The sequence below is a fragment of the Schistocerca piceifrons genome, chromosome X (genome assembly GCF_021461385.2).
Source record: "Schistocerca piceifrons isolate TAMUIC-IGC-003096 chromosome X, iqSchPice1.1, whole genome shotgun sequence".
NCBI lineage: Eukaryota > Metazoa > Arthropoda > Insecta > Orthoptera > Acrididae > Schistocerca > Schistocerca piceifrons.
Window position 1 is genome coordinate 202,779,395 of NC_060149.1, and position 17,884 is coordinate 202,797,278.

The following is a 17,884-nucleotide window of genomic DNA, read 5'->3' on the forward strand; positions in this document are numbered from 1 at the left end:
GCCAGGGCAGCAGTCGAACATTTTCTGTATCCAGAAACGCCCGTACAGGACCTCCAACATGCGGTCGTGCATTATCCTGCTGAAATGTAGGGTTTCGCAGGGATCGAATGAAGGGTAAAGCCACGGGTCGTAACACATCTGAAATGTAACGTCCACTGTTCAAAAGTGCCGTCAATGCGAACAAGAGGTGACCGAGACGTGTAACGAGTGGCACCCCATACCATCACGCCGGGTGATACGTCAGTATGGCTATGACGAATATACCCTTCCAATGTGCGTTCACCGCGATGTCGCCAAACACGGATGCGACCATCATGATGCTGTAAACAGAACATAGATTCATCCGAAAAAATGACGTTTTGCCATTCGTGCACCCAGCTTCGTCGTTGAGTACACCATCTTAGGCGCTCCTGTCTCTGATGCAGCGTCAAGGGTAACCGCAGCCATGGTCTCCGAGCTGATAGTCCATGCTGCTGCAAACGTCGTCGAACTGTTCGTGCAGATGGTTGTTGTCATGTAAACGTCCCCATCTGTTGACACAGGGATCGAGACGTGGCTGCACGATCCGTTACAGCCATGCGGATAAGATGCCTGTCATCTCGACTGCTAGTGATATGAGGCCGTTGGGATCCAGCACGGCGTTCCGTATTACCCTCCTGAACCCACCGATTCCATATTCTGCTAACAGTCATTGGATCTCGAACAAAGCGAGCAGCAATGTCGCGATACGATAAACCGCAATCGCGATAGGCTACAATCCGACTTTGATAAAAGTCGGAAATGTGATGGTACGCGTTTCTCCTCCTTACACGAAGCATCACAACAACTTTTCAGCGGGCAACGCCGGTCAACTGCTGTTTGTGTATGAGAAATCGGTTGGAAACTTTCCTCGTATCAGCACGTTGTAGGTGTCGCCACCGGCCCCAACCATGTGTGAATGCTCTGAAAAGCTATTCATTTACATATCACAGCATCTTCTTCCTGTCAGTTAAATTTCGCGTCTGTAACACGTCATCTTCGTGGTGTAGTAATTTTAATGGCCAGTAGTGTCTATACATAGATACAGACTAAATGCTGATAATGGCCTGCGTGCGGCCTGTATTTATATAAATAACTGAGGCCAGCAGAGGCCGCTAACGTTTGTGTACGTGAGCAACCAGTATTGTAAATTCAGTAATTGAAATACAGTATGCGTAGTCGTTAATTAAAACTGCTGCATATGGAAAAATGAGAGTCTGACAATAAAACATTAACGGACGTACAATATGCAGAAATGAAATCCGTACTTAAAATCCACATAAAACCCGTATAGAGTAATAATAGAAAGGGCGTTACCTGACAAAGTAAATAAAATGTACCGTAAATGAGTAAATATCAGAACAAAAAATATAAAAGTAACATCACAGCTAAAAATCTAAACCTTACAGCAATAAAAGCAATTAAACATAACCGCAATTGCATAATAATGAACCAGACAAGCTTGCGGAAGAACGCCCACTCCCCTGACCGCTGGTGGGAGGCTTACACGACCGCACGCCATGCTGTTGCGCCGAGCGACACTGCTTAAAATAATACTTTTCTGAATACATCGAAATAAGTATTCAAATTAAACTCGTTCTGTTCATTCAGTAGTAATTATGGTTGCCATTTTCTATGTACGAACAAAAATAAGAGCCCATTCGGTACACATTTGAATATAGAAAAAATGTGGTGAGAAGTACAGAGGATAATATGGAAGTGTCGCAAAATGCATCAAAAGACAATTATTGAACGTGCTGGGAGAAATGGAATTTACGTACTTTGAAAACGGAAACAGGGATTACTGCTGAATGACCAGAATGAGCTTAACTCGAATGCTTATTTTGATGTTTTCAGAAAGCTGTTAGGGCAGCGTTGTACGCCGCAACGGTTTGTCGTGCGGTCGTGTGAGCTGCCCACCAGCGGTCTTCTTCTGCAGGCTTGTTTTCTTAATTATTTTACACTTACAGTTATATTTAATCGTTTTGTCTTGTTGAAAGTTTTCTGTTTATAGACGTGATATTATTTTTAAACTTTTTATTCTGACTTTTACACAAACATGTGATTTACTTTTTTTACACGTTTTCGTGGGTTTTAAGTATGGATTTTATTTCTACATATTGTACGTCAGTTCATGTTCTGTTGTCAGACGCCATACTCGTTACTTATCTGCCAAAGCATTAGTGCTCTCTACTGGCCTCAGTTATTCGTATAAATACCGGACCCAACCAGGCCATCACCAGCACTTACTGTGAACCTATATGTATAGATATTGTCTTTGAGACTAACATCAGAATATTTTTATGGACTGTATGACAGGTATGTAGGCCTGCTATTAATGTTATTTTTTTTCTTATGTATCACTAGGCTTGTTCTAGATTTTGCTTCAACTAATGGAACTTAAGTTATTACACCACTGTTTTTCTATTTGAAACAGATGTGAGGATGACAATGACCGAAACCAGTAACTGTGAACTGCACAATTTATGTGATCGAGACGGACCTTAACAAATAACACGAAGTTCTGTTTTACGCAGCATTTGTAAATCTTTCGCGATTTATACATTTAAATGCTTCTTTTTAACTCTCTACGCAAAGTCATTGTGCTAGCTGGACCGCTGGTCTCACGAGTGATTCCTTCCGCTGATTTCATGCAATTTCTTAGACCCACCCTCCAAGTTGCCCGGCGGCATCATTCCGTCAGTACGTGAGGTCTGTGTGGTGTCGGTTGAACTACGGTTGGGCGTGCGTTTCTAGGCGATTCAGTCTGGAACCGCGTGACCGCTACGGTCGCAGGTTCGAATCCTGCCTCGGGCATGGATGTGTGTGATGTCCTTAGGTTAGTTAGGTTTAAGTAGTTCTAAGTTCTAGGGGACTGATGACCACAGATGTTAAGTCGTATAGTGCTCAGAGCCATTTGAACCACCATTTGAATACACCATCTTAGGCGCTCCTGTCTGTGATGCAGCGTCAAGGATAACCGCAGCCATGGTCTCCGAGCTGATAGTCCATGGTTGTTCCTTCGCGTTTCCACTTCACGACCCCATCACCAACAGTCGACTTGGCCAGCTGTAGAAGGATTGACGAATTTGTTAATTAGGTGACAACATCGAATGACTAGTCGACCTTCGAAGTCTCTGAGTTCTCCTGACCGTCCTATTCTTCTGTTTCTGCTTCTCTACCGACAACGCCTTTAATACTGGCGGGTCCGTTCGTCTTCTCGTCCCGCGTTAGATACGAGTGTTCAGATACGTTTGCCCAGATAGTGTAACTGCTGCTGCCTACATCATAGTATGTGGTCGAGCATTTTGTGTTCTACCGTATCTTCCTTCGTCGTCGGCGTTGTCGTTGTTGCCGTGAGGCACCGTTATACCAAGTGGAAAGGCGCGTCGATCTTAAGAGCATGAGATATGGTAACCTTAAGTCATTGACAACACACAACGGTCACGGTAGCACCTGATTCCAGAATAGCTGCAGTAGTTAGGATCTACGAACTACCCACTCTTGACCAGGTCCCCAAAACTTAACTCGTAATGAGATCCCTTCGAAGCAAATTGTCATAAAGATCATGTATAAAGGCTTCGTACAACGATAAGAAATGTTACAGTTTATCGAATAATAACAGATACGACCAAACTGTCTTGTTTCTTCTGTTTTATTTAACGTAACTGTGTTCACAGTTTTATTTCGCATTCACCACTCATTCACACCCTGATGTGGAGTATATACGAGTGCCTGAACCCTAACTCCCAAGTTCCATCGAAACCCTTTGATGAACAGTTTTGGTTGCTCGACACCAACAGTCAATGATAGTGATACAGTATTTTGTTATTGACTCTTCTAGTTTAGCCATCGCCCTCCACGAATGTTTGTTAGGCGTAAGACAATTATACACTTTTCTCTCCGATCCGCTATTATTAAGAGTTCGTTAAAAGTTAACGTTTTTCTCCTTTTCATAAATTGGAGCCCGCTCTCCGCCATATAATTAAAAAAAACGGTTTCAGTACCGCGTCCCTCGTGAGATGCGTATAGATTTATCCCGGGGTTGATCGCCCTGTAGGTGTACTCAATTTAATGACTACACTTCGCTATCCGCGATTTCGTGTAACTAATTGTCCTTTTGCTACTCTAATCGTATACCGTAGTTATTTAAAAGTCGCCCCTATATTTTTTCACAACGCACAATTAGCACTTTTTTACTTGTTTATTTCTAAGAGTAAACGAAAAAATGACGCCGTATCATTGGCTTCGTTGATATAAAGCAAAACACCTCAATATGCCCAATTTTACCTCTTCTTATAGGATCGGCTACCTTACTCATTAATTTACTACATATTATTTCCAATAACACTAAACAGGTATCGCTGTTATATTTTAATTGTATTCAAAAGCACGTTGTTATTATTATGACCGGCCAAATCGTAACAAATCGCGCGGCGTGCGTTTTTAACGATAGCTTTACACTCGCCCAGCCTTTATTCATGCAATATTATGTATAAATATACAGACAGGACCGAAAGATCGATCTCTCTACCGTAACCAATAGAGGCAAATACGCTGTTCAAGTTCCGTTACATCTATCTTGACTCGTATTGTTACAGTGTCTCCGTGTCATTATGTTCTTTACTACACTTTTGTCTATTTGACTTGTCGAAGGGCACATTCTGCACTTACCTCTATACTCTGCAAACCACTGCCAAGTGCATGACAGAGGGTACTTCCACGTATACCACCTATCGGGATTTTTTCCTGTTTCCGTCGCGTACAGAGCGCGGTGTGAATGACTGCTTAAACGCCTCCGTGTGCTCTGTAATTAGTCAGCTATTGTCTTGGCGATCCCTATGGCAGCGGTATGTAGAGGGCTTTGGTGTATTCCTAGAATTTCCACTTATTATTGGTTTTTGAAAGTTTGCAAGTAGGCTTTCGAGATCACCACTACTCTACCAGTGAACCGTCCGTTGAGTGGCAAGCGTGGCTGACTGCTGTCTAGAGGATCCAACTTCAGTTCTCGGGATTTTTCCTTGGTGGGTGGACTGTCACGAGATTCACTTAGTCTTGTGATGCCAACTGAGGAGCTATGTGACTCAGTAGTAGCGGTTCCACGTGACTTAGACTGAGAACGGCCGGAAAGTGGAGTGCTGACCCCATGTCCGTACATACCGCGTCCAGTGGCACCAACGGCAGAGGCTGACACCACGATCGGTACTGTCGGTGTGCCAGGCTTGTGGACGTAGTTCGCGTTTACTACCAATGAACCACTGTCTCCCACCTTTTTTACCTACGATTTCCAATTCTTCTTGGTAGATAAATGCTTCGTGTGCAAAAAGTTTAAGGTTACTATTAATTCCGACAGGTTGTCATCGTGCCGTACTCGACCAATCCACTTGATTTTCAGCGGTCCTCTGCAATACCAGATTTAAAACACTTCTAATCATTTAATTTCTACAATTTTTTTTTTTACACTTTCCATTTCTCATGCTCACACTGTGCATCACGTAATCTTCCCACGAAAATTTTTCTGGTCTTAAGGTTAGTATTTTTTGCTGTTAATAGCTGTTTCTTTTTACAGAGAGCCCTTTTGCCTTGTGCAGTTCTTGCCCTACTTTGTCATTCTCGTAGCTTCCTTCTTTAAATTGTCTATGAACTGGCTACCGAAATGACTCAGGAAACCCTACAGAGCTCTAAATCGTGTAAGCTGCACTGGGACATATCGGCTCGTATTGTTTCTTTCCTGAGGCTCCTAACTCATTACGTGACGGAAAGCTTCGCCTGGAGCTCCGAACAGCGGCTGTAGTTTGCAACGAGCAGTGGCGACGTGACCTCTGACCTATGGCGCGTGCGTCGCCCAGTACTCTCCACCACGCGGAATCCCATCGATTCAGCCTCCTCAGAGGATCGTGTGCAAGCGAGCCGCGGCCCGTATGTTCGGGCTGGGTAGCCCCTAGACCATCTACACGTACTTTATCCTCCTATAACGAGAACTCGTCCAGTTGTGCAGTGCTGTTATGACGAACGTTTTCCTGGGTCAGAGTGTGCCAAACTGTGATTTATTGTTTTGATGACCATATTATTTCACTCCTGCAGTTCTCTCGGAGACTCGTTGCCAAAGTGCTAGACTAGGAATCCAAAGGCCATGGGTTCCGTATCTGGTTCGTCTCGGACTTTTCTCTGCCACTTTTCGCTTCTTTCACCTCTGGCATTATTTGTTAATGCAAGAAATGCCAAGCTGCACAGTGGTTCCTACTCCACATTCAACTATAGCTAGTTGGTTAAGCTAGTTCCAAGGTGAGAGGAAGCCAATGGCATACCATCTCTCACAGAGACATGCCTACTAAAACACTTTGGTGTAAAAATCAGTCTTCAGGTTGATGACAGCTTTACTTCTTTTTAGAAGGGGCAACATCTATTACACATATGTTTGCCTCACACTGAGGTGACAGAAGTCATGGGATAGCGATATGCACATATGCAGATGGCGGTAGTATCGCGTACAGAAAGAGTAATAGAGCAGTGCACTCACAAAGCTGTCATTTGTACTCAGGTGATTCAAGTGAAAATGTTTCCAACGCGATTATGGGCGCATGACTTCGAGCACGGAATGGTAGCTGGAACTAGGGGACATTCCATTTCGGAAATCGTTTGCAGTTCAATATTCCGAGATCCACAGTGTCAAAAGTGTCCCGAGAATACTAAATTTCAGGCATCATCTCTCACCACGGACAACAAAGTGACCAACGGCCTTTACGTAACGACCGAGAGCAGCGGGGTTTGCCTAGAATTGTCAGTGTTAACAGACAAGCAACACTGCGTGAAATGACCACAGAAATTAATATGAGAGCTACGCATCCGTTAGGACAACGCGGCAAAATTTGGCGTTAATGACGATCGACGTGAGTGCCTTTGCTAACAGCACGACGTTGCCTGTAACGCCTCTTCTGGGCTCGTCACCACATCGGTTGGACCCTAGACTACTGGAAAATCCTAGGTCCCTATATCAAATGGTAATATTTGATGGCAGGGTTCGAGTGTGGTGCAGACCCCACGAAGCCATGAACCCGAGTTGTCAACAAGGCACTGTCCAAATTGATGGTGACTCCATAATGGTGTGGGTTTTGCTTACATGGCATGGACTCGGCCCTCTGGTCCAGCTGAACTGGTCATTGAGCGGAAATGGTTATATTCGGCTACCTGGAGATGATTTACAGCTATTCATGGACTACATGTTCCCAAACAACGATGGAATTTTTATTGATAATAATGCGCCGTGTTACCAGGCGACATTTCTTCTCGATTGGTTTGAAGAAGGTTTTGGTTGTTTTGAGCGAATTATTTGGCCACCCAGATCGTCCAACGTGAATCCTGTCGAACATCTATGGGATATAATTGAGAGGTCAGTTTGTGCACTAGATCCTGCACCGGCAACACTTTCACCATTACGGAAGGCTGTAGAGGCAACATGGCTCAATATTTATGTAGCGGACTTCCAACGACTTGATGAGACCGTGCCAAGTCGAGTTGCTACTCTACGCCAGGCAAAAGGTGGTCCGTCACGATAATAGGAGGTATTCCATGACTTCTGTCACCTCACCGTGCAGTACTAGATGATATGGGGAAGAGTCAAATTAAATGCATAGCTCTCTACTTAACAGAAAAAAGAGTGCCAGTAGCTCGTAAGGATGTCTTAACCCTTTCACCACCACTGTTTTCGGTGTGAAATACATAAATATATGATTATTTCAACTAATGTCATAGAAGTAGCAACACGAAAAAAATATTTATCACGGTTTTGTTTTCTAAGATGTAGAGGGGCAGACCTACAGATATCTTCGGGGTTTCAGAAAACGACTGCGCAAAAACTACAACATATACTTAAAATAGACATGATCAGTGTATTTATTGTTTCTCCAACTCACTTTACAGGTGCTCAATATGGGCACCGCTTGTGACGCAGTAAACGTCAATACCTGCGCGCGGTCCATTTACACGAATGCGCGACAGCAGCCCGCTTTGCAAACCTGTGCATTGCGTTGCCTATCTGCGAGTACCAACTAATTCGGTGCGACAACACGGAGCAGAGGATTAACACTGAAACTGGAAGACGGTACAACCTACAGGTGCAATTTAATTTCTAGTTATAATAACACTGCAAACTATTATCACGCTTCTCTTTATCTGTGGGACATTGATCCACAGCAATAATATCAGAAGATTCGCATCGGTTCTCTGATAACCTGTTGTGGAAGACACACGTCCCCGTGGTAGCAAAAGGGTTGAACAGTGCCCCCAGACCCGCGCGCTGTTCGAGAATGGAACGGTAAAGAAGTCACTTGAAGGTGATTCGATGAACCCAATGCCTCGCAGTTAACTGTGAATTACAGAGTAATTATGTAGATGTACTACTTTCCGCCTCCCCCCCATGAACCATGGACCTTGCCGTTGGTGGGGAGGCTTGCGTGCCTCAGCGATACAGATAGCCGTACCGTAGGTGCAACCACAACGGAGGGGTATCTGTTGAGAGGCCAGACAAACGTGTGGTTCCTGAAGAGGGGCAGCAGCCTTTTCAGTAGTTGCAAGGGCAACAGTCTGGATGATTGACTGATCTGGCCTTGTAACAATAACCAAAACGGCCTTGCTGTGCTGGTACTGCGAACGGCTGAAAGCAAGGGGAAACTACAGCCGTAATTTTTCCCGAGGGCATGCAGCTTTACTGTATGATTACATGATGATGGCGTCCTCTTGGGTAAAATATTCCGGAGGTAAAATAGTCCCCCATTCGGATCTCCGGGCGGGGACTACTCAAGAGGATGTCGTTATCAGGAGAAAGAAAACTGGCGTTCTACGGATCGGAGCGTGGAATGTCAGATCCCTTAATCGGGCAGGTAGGTTAGAAAATTTAAAAAGGGAAATGGATAGGTTGAAGTTAGATATAGTGGGAATTAGTGAAGTTCGGTGGCAGGAGGAACAAGACTTCTGGTCAGGTGACTACAGGGTTATAAACACAAAATCAAATAGGGGTAATGCAGGAGTAGGTTTAATAATGAATAGGAAAATAGGAATGCGGGTAAGCTACTACAAACAGCATAGTGAACGCATTATTGTGGCCAAGATAGATACGAAGCCCACGCCTACTACAGTAGTACAAGTTTATATGCCAACTAGCTCTGCAGATGACGAAGAAATTGAAGAAATGTATGATGAAATAAATGAAATTATTCAGATTGTGAAGGGAGACGAAAATTTAATAGTCATGGGTGACCGGAATTCGAGTGTAGGAAAAGGGAGAGAAGGAAACATAGTAGGTGAATATGGATTGGGGGACAGAAATGAAAGAGGAAGCCGCCTGGTCGAATTTTGCACAGAGCACAACATAATCATAACTAACACTTGGTTTAAGAATCATGAAAGAAGGTTGTATACATGGAAGAACCCTGGAGATACTAAAAGGTATCAGATAGATTATATAATGGTAAGACAGAGATTTAGGAACCAGGTTTTAAATTGTAAGACATTTCCAGGGGCAGATGTGGACTCTGACCACAATCTATTGGTTATGACCTGTAGATTAAAACTGAAGAAACTGCAAAGAGGTGGGAATTTAAGGAGATGGGACCTGGATAAACTAAAAGAACCAGAGGTTGTACAGAGATTCAGGGAGAGCATAAGGGAGCAATTGACAGGAATGGGAGAAATAAATACAGTAGAAGAAGAATGGGTAGCTTTGAGGGATGAAGTAGTGAAGGCAGCAGAGGATCAAGTAGGTAAAAAGACGAGGGCTAGTAGAAATCCTTGGGTAACAGAAGAAATATTGAATTTAATTGATGAAAGGAGAAAATATAAAAATGCAGTAAGTGAAACAGGCAAAAAGGAATACAAACGTCTCAAAAATGAGATCGACAGGAAGTGCAAAATGGCTAAGCAGGGATGGCTAGAGGACAAATGTAAGGATGTAGAGGCCTATCTCACTAGGGGTAAGATAGATACCGCCTACAGGAAAATTAAAGAGACCTTTGGAGATAAGAGAACGACTTGTATGAATATCAAGAGCTCAGATGGAAACCCAGTTCTAAGCAAAGAAGGGAAAGCAGAAAGGTGGAAGGAGTATATAGAGGGTCCATACAAGGGCGATGTACTTGACGACAATATTATGGAAATGGAAGAGGATGTAGATGAAGATGAAATGGGAGATATGATACTGCGTGAAGAGTTTGACAGAGCACTGAAAGACCTGAGTCTAAACAAGGCTCCCGGAGTAGACAATATTCCATTGGAACTACTGACGGCCGTGGGAGAGCCAGTCCTGACAAAACTCTACCATCTGGTGAGCAAGATGTATGAAACAGGCGAAATACCCTCAGACTTCAAGAAGAATATAATAATTCCAATCCCAAAGAAAGCAGGTGTTGACAGATGTGAAAATTACCGAACTATCAGCTTAATAAGTCACAGCTGCAAAATACTAACACGAATTCTTTACAGACGAATGGAAAAACTAGTAGAAGCCAACCTCGGGGAAGATCAGTTTGGATTCCGTAGAAACACTGGAACACGTGAGGCAATACTGACCTTACGACTTATCTTAGAAGAAAGATTAAGGAAAGGCAAACCTACGTTTCTAGCATTTGTAGACTTAGAGAAAGCTTTTGACAATGTTGACTGGAATACTCTCTTTCAAATTCTAAAAGTGGCAGGGGTAAAATACAGGGAGCGAAAGGCTATTTACAATTTGTACAGAAACCAGATGGCAGTTATAAGAGTCGAGGGACATGAAAGGGAAGCAGTGGTTGGGAAGGGAGTAAGACAGGGTTGTAGCCTCTCCCCGATGTTGTTCAATCTGTATATTGAGCAAGCAGTAAAGGAAACAAAAGAAAAACTCGGAGTAGGTATTAAAATTCATGGAGAAGAAATAAAAACTTTGAGGTTCGCCGATGACATTGTAATTCTGTCAGAGACAGCAAAGGACTTGGAAGAGCAGTTGAATGGAATGGACAGTGTCTTGAAAGGAGGATATAAGATGAACATCAACAAAAGCAAAACAAGGATAATGGAATGTAGTCTAATTAATTCGGGTGATGCTGAGGGAATTAGATTAGGAAATGAGACACTTAAAGTAGTAAAGGAGTTTTGCTATTTGGGAAGCAAAATAACTGATGATGGTCGAAGTAGAGAGGATATAAAATGTAGACTGGCAATGGCAAGGAAAGCGTTTCTGAAGAAGAGAAATTTGTTAACATCAAGTATTGATTTAAGTGTCAGGAAGTCATTTCTGAAAGTATTCGTATGGAGTGTAGCCATGTATGGAAGTGAAACATGGACGATAAATAGTTTGGACAAGAAGAGAATAGAAGCTTTCGAAATGTGGTGCTACAGAAGAATGCTGAAGATTAGATGGGTAGATCACATAACTAATGAGGAAGTATTGAATAGGATTGGGGAGAAGAGAAGTTTGTGGCACAACTTGACCAGAAGAAGGGATCGGTTGGTAGGACATGTTCTGAGGCATCAAGGGATCACCAATTTAGTATTGGAGGGCAGCGTGGAGGGTAAAAATCGTAGAGGGAGACCAAGAGATGAATACACTAAGCAGATTCAGAAGGATGTAGGTTGCAGTAGGTACTGGGAGATGAAAAAGCTTGCACAGGATAGAGTAGCATGGAGAGCTGCATCAAACCAGTCTCAGGACTGAAGACCACAACAACAACAACTACTTTCCGCGGGCTGCCCTGTAGCTTATAATATGATCGTACAGCAGAAACCAGGACTACAGTTTTCGTCTGATTTAGCACAAAACTCAATCACGAGTGAGTGTACAAAAGATTCCAATCTGCTAAGCCGTTTTAGTTCACGCCAGAATTATTGGTTTTGTCGTAAGGATATTTTCCTTAACGTTGCAAAGTTTATGGAAATTTCGTGTGTTTTTAAAGATTCAATACCAGTTTTCTCAATACATAAAATTATTGCAAAGTATTTAGTCTATACTGACGCATACGTACACCATAATCCAGAACTCTGTACAGCAAAAATAGAGACATTTGTTGTGCAAGATAAATAAATGACTACGAAGTGTTTCGCGACGGAGTCCTTGCATAAAAAGTTCTCGATTTACTCGCCGCGCCAAATTTGGATAAAATCCCAAGCTTTCTATGACTGCATTCATCATCTTCGTCAGGGGTAAAACTGACTGTCGTGGACCGGTGAGGCTTCCGCTTTTATAAGCAGTGGACGGCTTCTCATTGGCTGGATGACGTCACGGTGAAAACGGCGCGTACGGAGGTGGCGGCCTCTACGTCCATGGATTTTGTTTGCGCGCTTTATCCAGCGTTGCTTGCAGGTCAGGAGGTCAATGTCCGAAAGAACAGATACCATCTTCATATATAGTTAAGGTTAACCAGCCATTGACCTTCTTCTGTGCTGGATGCACACGCATTGCCCAAAATCTTACGGGACTCGGTAAGATTGTCTGCCGCGAGTAATGAGTGTAATGGGCAGGGGCACTACGAATGTAGTGTGTGGGCATTAAGTTGGGAATGTTGGTCCCACGGGGAGCGTGAAAGGGGTAATACCCTGCAGTCGCACTGTCGTCTGTGCCCTCGGTGGCTCAGATGGGTAGAGCGTCTGCCCTGTAAGCAGGAGATCCCGGCTTCGAGTCCCGGTCAGGGCACACATTTTCAACTGTCCCCGTTGATGTATATTAACGCCTGTCGACAGCTTAGGGTCTTGATTTAATTATCATTTCAGGGCGTAACCTTCCGGGAAGCTTTTTCAGACATACAAAGCGTAAAGCAGTCTGTCAAAAAGTCTTTTCATGCAAATGAACGTAATTCCCGTAGCAGTTCTGATGTCTTCAGATGCACATAGTTATGGGATGAGAGCAAGTTTTTGAGACGTTCATGGAGCGGTAGAGAATAATGTTCAATTAGAGCCTGTTTCAGGTCTGCATAGATTGTTCATTTAGCACATGCTCAGCATTTTTGATGTGAGAAGAGTGTAGTTGCGCTAACGCATTTTTGTCAAAGTCACAGTTCACTCTGTGTTTGTAAAATATTACTTGCAGTTCAATAAACAACAATTCACTGTTTGTCGACCAAAATGGTGGCAGATTCACGTAACCAGTGTTTGGCGGAAGCGAGGCGTGATGCAGGTCCCGATTGGCGTGACGACTTATTTGCGCAGCTGCGGTCGAAGTAGCAGCCGTTAGCGTACAAACTGGTGTATGTTCCTGCTTGACTGTTGTCGGAAACGGCCTCGAAATAGAATACAACAGTGATGGCTCTGACTCCCTTGTCACTAGTTCATCCACGTTCTAGAGGATCACCAATGTAGGACATAATGAAAGGAACTTCCAGTTATCTCAATTATGAACGAACAACTGTCAAGGAGCACAGTAAATAATTTACTAAGTATCAAAAGACTTACAAGGAGCACAGATACATATACACTCAATACACGCTGAAGAAAGCATCCATACATCTCAAAGAAGTTCGTACACACTCATTTCAGTGGAGTTAATCGATTAGTCGGTGCTGTGGCCAGCACAAGGCAACCAATTTTAAAATATCCTGTAGTGAAACAGAGACGTGTGAGTCAGTACTAAAAGAAATTAACGTTCATTGATTGTCATCACGCAGTGAAGAACAATAAAAATGAATTGACTTTTCATCCGACATTATAGCTTCGCAAAGAACATAGCCTACTTGAAGGAAAATGCACGGGTTAAAATGAAGAGGCAGACCAAGAATATCCACACTGCAAAATGAGATTAGTGACATTGACTGTATTAGTTACAGGTGGTGATACAGATGACACGACTGAGAGAGGCGGGGCATCGGCTAACACAATGGACTCGCGCTCGTAAAACAATTACGGCGACTTGTAAGAGCTGAATCTGTGCTCCCTCTTTTAAAACTCGAAGAACTCGTCGTCGATGGGACGTTACATCATACTCACTTTTTTTGATTTCTTACGGATGGCCAGAGGCAGACAAGGATGTTGCTTCAACAGTGTGACACGGATGTTGTTTCAACAGTGTCTGAACGATGATGATGAAGATGTGATGGTGATGCAGTGGTAGGAGAGAGTCAAAGATAGATCCCAAAATGTCATCAACAGGCGGTGAAAACCTTCGGCAACTCCAGTGTCATTGATGAGACGAAGAGGTGTCCAGACAAATGGTTCAAATGGCTCTGAGCACTATGGGACTTAACATCTGCGGTCATCAGTCCCCTAGAACTTAGAACTACTTAAACCTAACTAACCTAAGGACATCACACACAACCAAGCCCGAGGCAAGATTCGAACCTGCGACCGTAGCAGCAGCGCGGTTCCGGACTGAAGCGCCTAGAACCGCCCGGCCACACCGGCCGGCGGTGTCCAGACAGCACAGCAACAGGTAGATATGGGCGTCTTTGACTAGCTGCTCGTCGGCCGCTCAGTTAGACAAGTACCAAAACATGGACAACTCGTTACCTGCTATTATACAGCGTTTTTCAAGAATCCGACTTAACAAGACTATATCTTCTACATAACTGAAGATAGACAGTTGGTTTTCATTTTAATCCACGCATCGAAATTGTCGATTGACCTTCGCGTCAATTATAAGACGGCGGTTGTGCAGCCAACTCGCTCGTTCGCTACGTCTCGAGATGGTGATACACGGCCTCTGTGGAAACAGCTGCCATTAACTTACAACTGTGCAGCGTCATTTTCACCTCGAGTGCAGCACTGTACCTCCCGCAGTTCGTATCATTCGCCTTGGCGCGAGAAGTTTCACGACCCTGATTGTTTATGCGAGGAAAAATCCAAAAGTCGTTCCTGTGTGCTCATTCAAGCCGCAGAGCGCAATCAAAGAGTTTTGCACGTAGACGTGCCAGCCTATAGTCAGCCATTCCTATCTGGCTGTTTTGTGGCAACGTTTATGTTACATACCATGAACACTGAAGCGCCAAAGAAACTGGTATAGGCATGAGTATTCAAATACAGAGATATGTAAAAAGTCATAATAAGGCGCTGCTGTCGGCAACGCCTATATAAGACAAGTCTCTGGCGCAGTTGTTAGATCGGTTATTACTGCTAAACTGGCAGGTTATTAAGATTTACGTTACTCTGAACGTGGTGTTATAGTCGGCGCACGAGCGATGGGACGCACCATCTCCGAAGTGAAGTTGGGATTTTCCTGTACGACCATTTCGCGACTGTGCCGTGAATTTCAGGAATCCGGTAAAACATCAAATCTTCGACATTGCTGCAGCCGTAAAAAGATCCTGCAAGAACGGGGCCAACGACGACTGAAGATAATCGTTCAACGTGACAGAAGAGCAATCCTTTCGAAAATTGCTGCAGATTTCAGTGCTTGACCGTCAACAAGTATCAGCGTGAGAACCATTCAATGAAACATCATCGATATGGGCTTTCGGAGCCGAAGGCCTACTCGTGTATCCTTGATGACTGCACGACACAAAGCTTTACGCCTCCCTTGGCCCGTCGACACCGACATTCGACTGTTGATGACTGTAAACAAATTGCCTGGTCGGACGAGTCTCGTTTCAAATTGTATCGAGCGGATGGACGTGTACGGGTATGGAGACAACCTCATGAACCCATGGACCCTGCATGTCAGCAGGGGACTGTTCAAGCTGGTGGAGACTCTGTAATGGTGTGGGGCGTGTGCAGTTGGAGTGATATGGGACCCCTGATATGTCTACACACGACTTTGACAGGTGACGCGTACGTAAGCATCCTGTCTGATCACCTGCATCCATCCGTGTCCATTAGTCAACTCCAGCAGGACAATGCGACACCCGACACGTCCAAAATTGCTACAGAGTGGCTCCAGGAACACTCTCCTGAGTTTAAACACTTCCACTGCCCACCAAACTCCCCAGGCATGAGCATTATTGAGCATATCTGGGATGCCTTGCAACGTGCTGCTTAGTAGAGATTTCCACCCTTCGTACTCTTACGGGTTTATCCCTGCAGAATTCATGGTGTCATTTCCCTCCAGCACTTCTTGAGACATTAGTCGAGTCCATGGCACGTCGTGTTGCGGCACTTCTGCGTGCTCGCGGGGCCCGTACACGATATTACGCAAGTGTGCCAGTTTCCGAAAACGTAGGACAAAGATAACTTAGCTGAACTTCATCTCTCAAGTACACTGTGTTCGCATATTTAGCTGATGACCTAACTTTCAGTTCTCTGGAATTCTCGAGAATAAATACTGTGTTCAGCGTTCGCCTGCTTAGCCGGGTTCGATTTCCGGCCGGGGTTGAATATTTTCTTTTCTCGTGGACTAGGTTTAGTGTTGTTCTCATCATTATTTCATTCTCATCACCGGCACGCAAGTCGCCCAGTAGGGCGTCGAATGAAATAAGCCTTCCACTTGGCAGCCTAACTTCCCCGAATGGGGCTTCCCGGCCAGAGATGCTATACGCTCATTTCCATTTCTGTATTCAGTAGATTGTACAAGCCCCTGATAGGTGCAAAGGAGTTGTTTTCAAAACATATGTGTCTGTAGAAAGTGTTCGAAATAAAAGTATGAATTGTGTGAAAAAGATGACAGTAAGAGCTACTTACCAAACAGGCGGTAAATTTTATTTAGCCAAATTGTGGGCACACCTTGCTAATGTGAGCTCTCGACACTGGCTGATGTAAAACGGTCACCCTGTGGGATTGAGAGAGAAGCCCTCTGGCTGTTAAGCGTTGGAGGGTAATCGAGATTGATCTGGCACTAAAGAGCACCCCGGCCAGTCTATCCAATTTAGACAATGACTTTCAGATGTGTGTAAGACTGATTGTTGTCAAAAACTAGCGCAACGGAGTACCCTGCCTGGTCTAGTTTCTTTGATAGACGTTAGGGGATGTGAGCGCTCATCGAACCGGAGTATGTACAAAGTGTATACTTCTTATTCCAATAGAAAGAGTCTACACCGTAACCACACCCGGATGGTCGACTTTGCACGATGCCTCACAGTGACGTGACGTGAACGCGGCACGATGTATTCGTCTCGGCCGCTGCTCTGGCACGGAGCCGCACTGCTAGCCGCTCCCGCGACTGCTGCCTCGGCTCGTGCTGCTGACACCCGATCGCGCACACTACTACCGTCGCCAACTGCCTCTTCCTGCATCTTCAATGCTGTGCGCCGATCTGAAGCGAGAAATCATTCCACGCAAAACCTCATAACTTAACACGGTATACAGGGTGGTCCACTGATAGTGACCGGGCCAAGTATCTCACGAAATAAGCATCAAACGAAAAAACTACAAAGAACGAAACTCGTCTAGCTTGAAGGGGGAAACCAGATGGCGCAATAGTTGGCCCGCTAGATGGCATTGCCATAGGTCAAACGGATATGAACTGCGTATTTTTAAATAGGAACCACTTTTTTCGCTTTGTGATAGATAGTGCTGTAATAGTCACAAACGTATAAGTACGCAGTATCACGTAACATTCCTCCAGTGCGGACGGTATTTGCTCCGTGATACATTACCCGTTTTAAAATGGACCGTTTACCAATTCCGGAAAAGGTCGATATCGTGTTGATGTATGGCTATTGTGACCAAACGCCCAACGGGCGTTTGCTATGTATGCTGCTCGGTATCCTGCATGACAGAATGGCGATGTACTTCCAACATGATGGGTGTTCGGAACATAGCTCGCGTGCGGTTGAAGCGGTATTGAATAGCACATTTCATGACAGGTGGATTGGTCGTCGAAGCACCGTACTATGGCCCGCACGTTCACCGGATCTGACGTCCCCGGATTTCTTTCTGTGGCGAAAGTTGAAGGATATTTGCTATCGTGATCCACCGACAACGCCTGACAACATGCGTCAGCGCATTGTCAATGCACGTGCAAACACTATGGAAGGCGAAC

General features: G+C 44.4%; 1 protein-coding gene and 1 non-coding gene across 4 annotated transcripts in view; both read left to right on the plus strand.

Annotated features, from left to right (window-relative positions):
- The window catches only part of LOC124721610 (ras-related protein Rab-3), an 832,513-nt gene that overhangs the window by 563,101 nt on the left and 251,528 nt on the right, over positions 1–17,884 (plus strand). The gene's annotated exons all lie outside the window — the stretch shown is intronic.
- Positions 12,602–12,676, plus strand: Trnat-ugu. Its single transcript has one exon. It is a non-coding gene; the product is annotated as a tRNA-Thr (tRNA).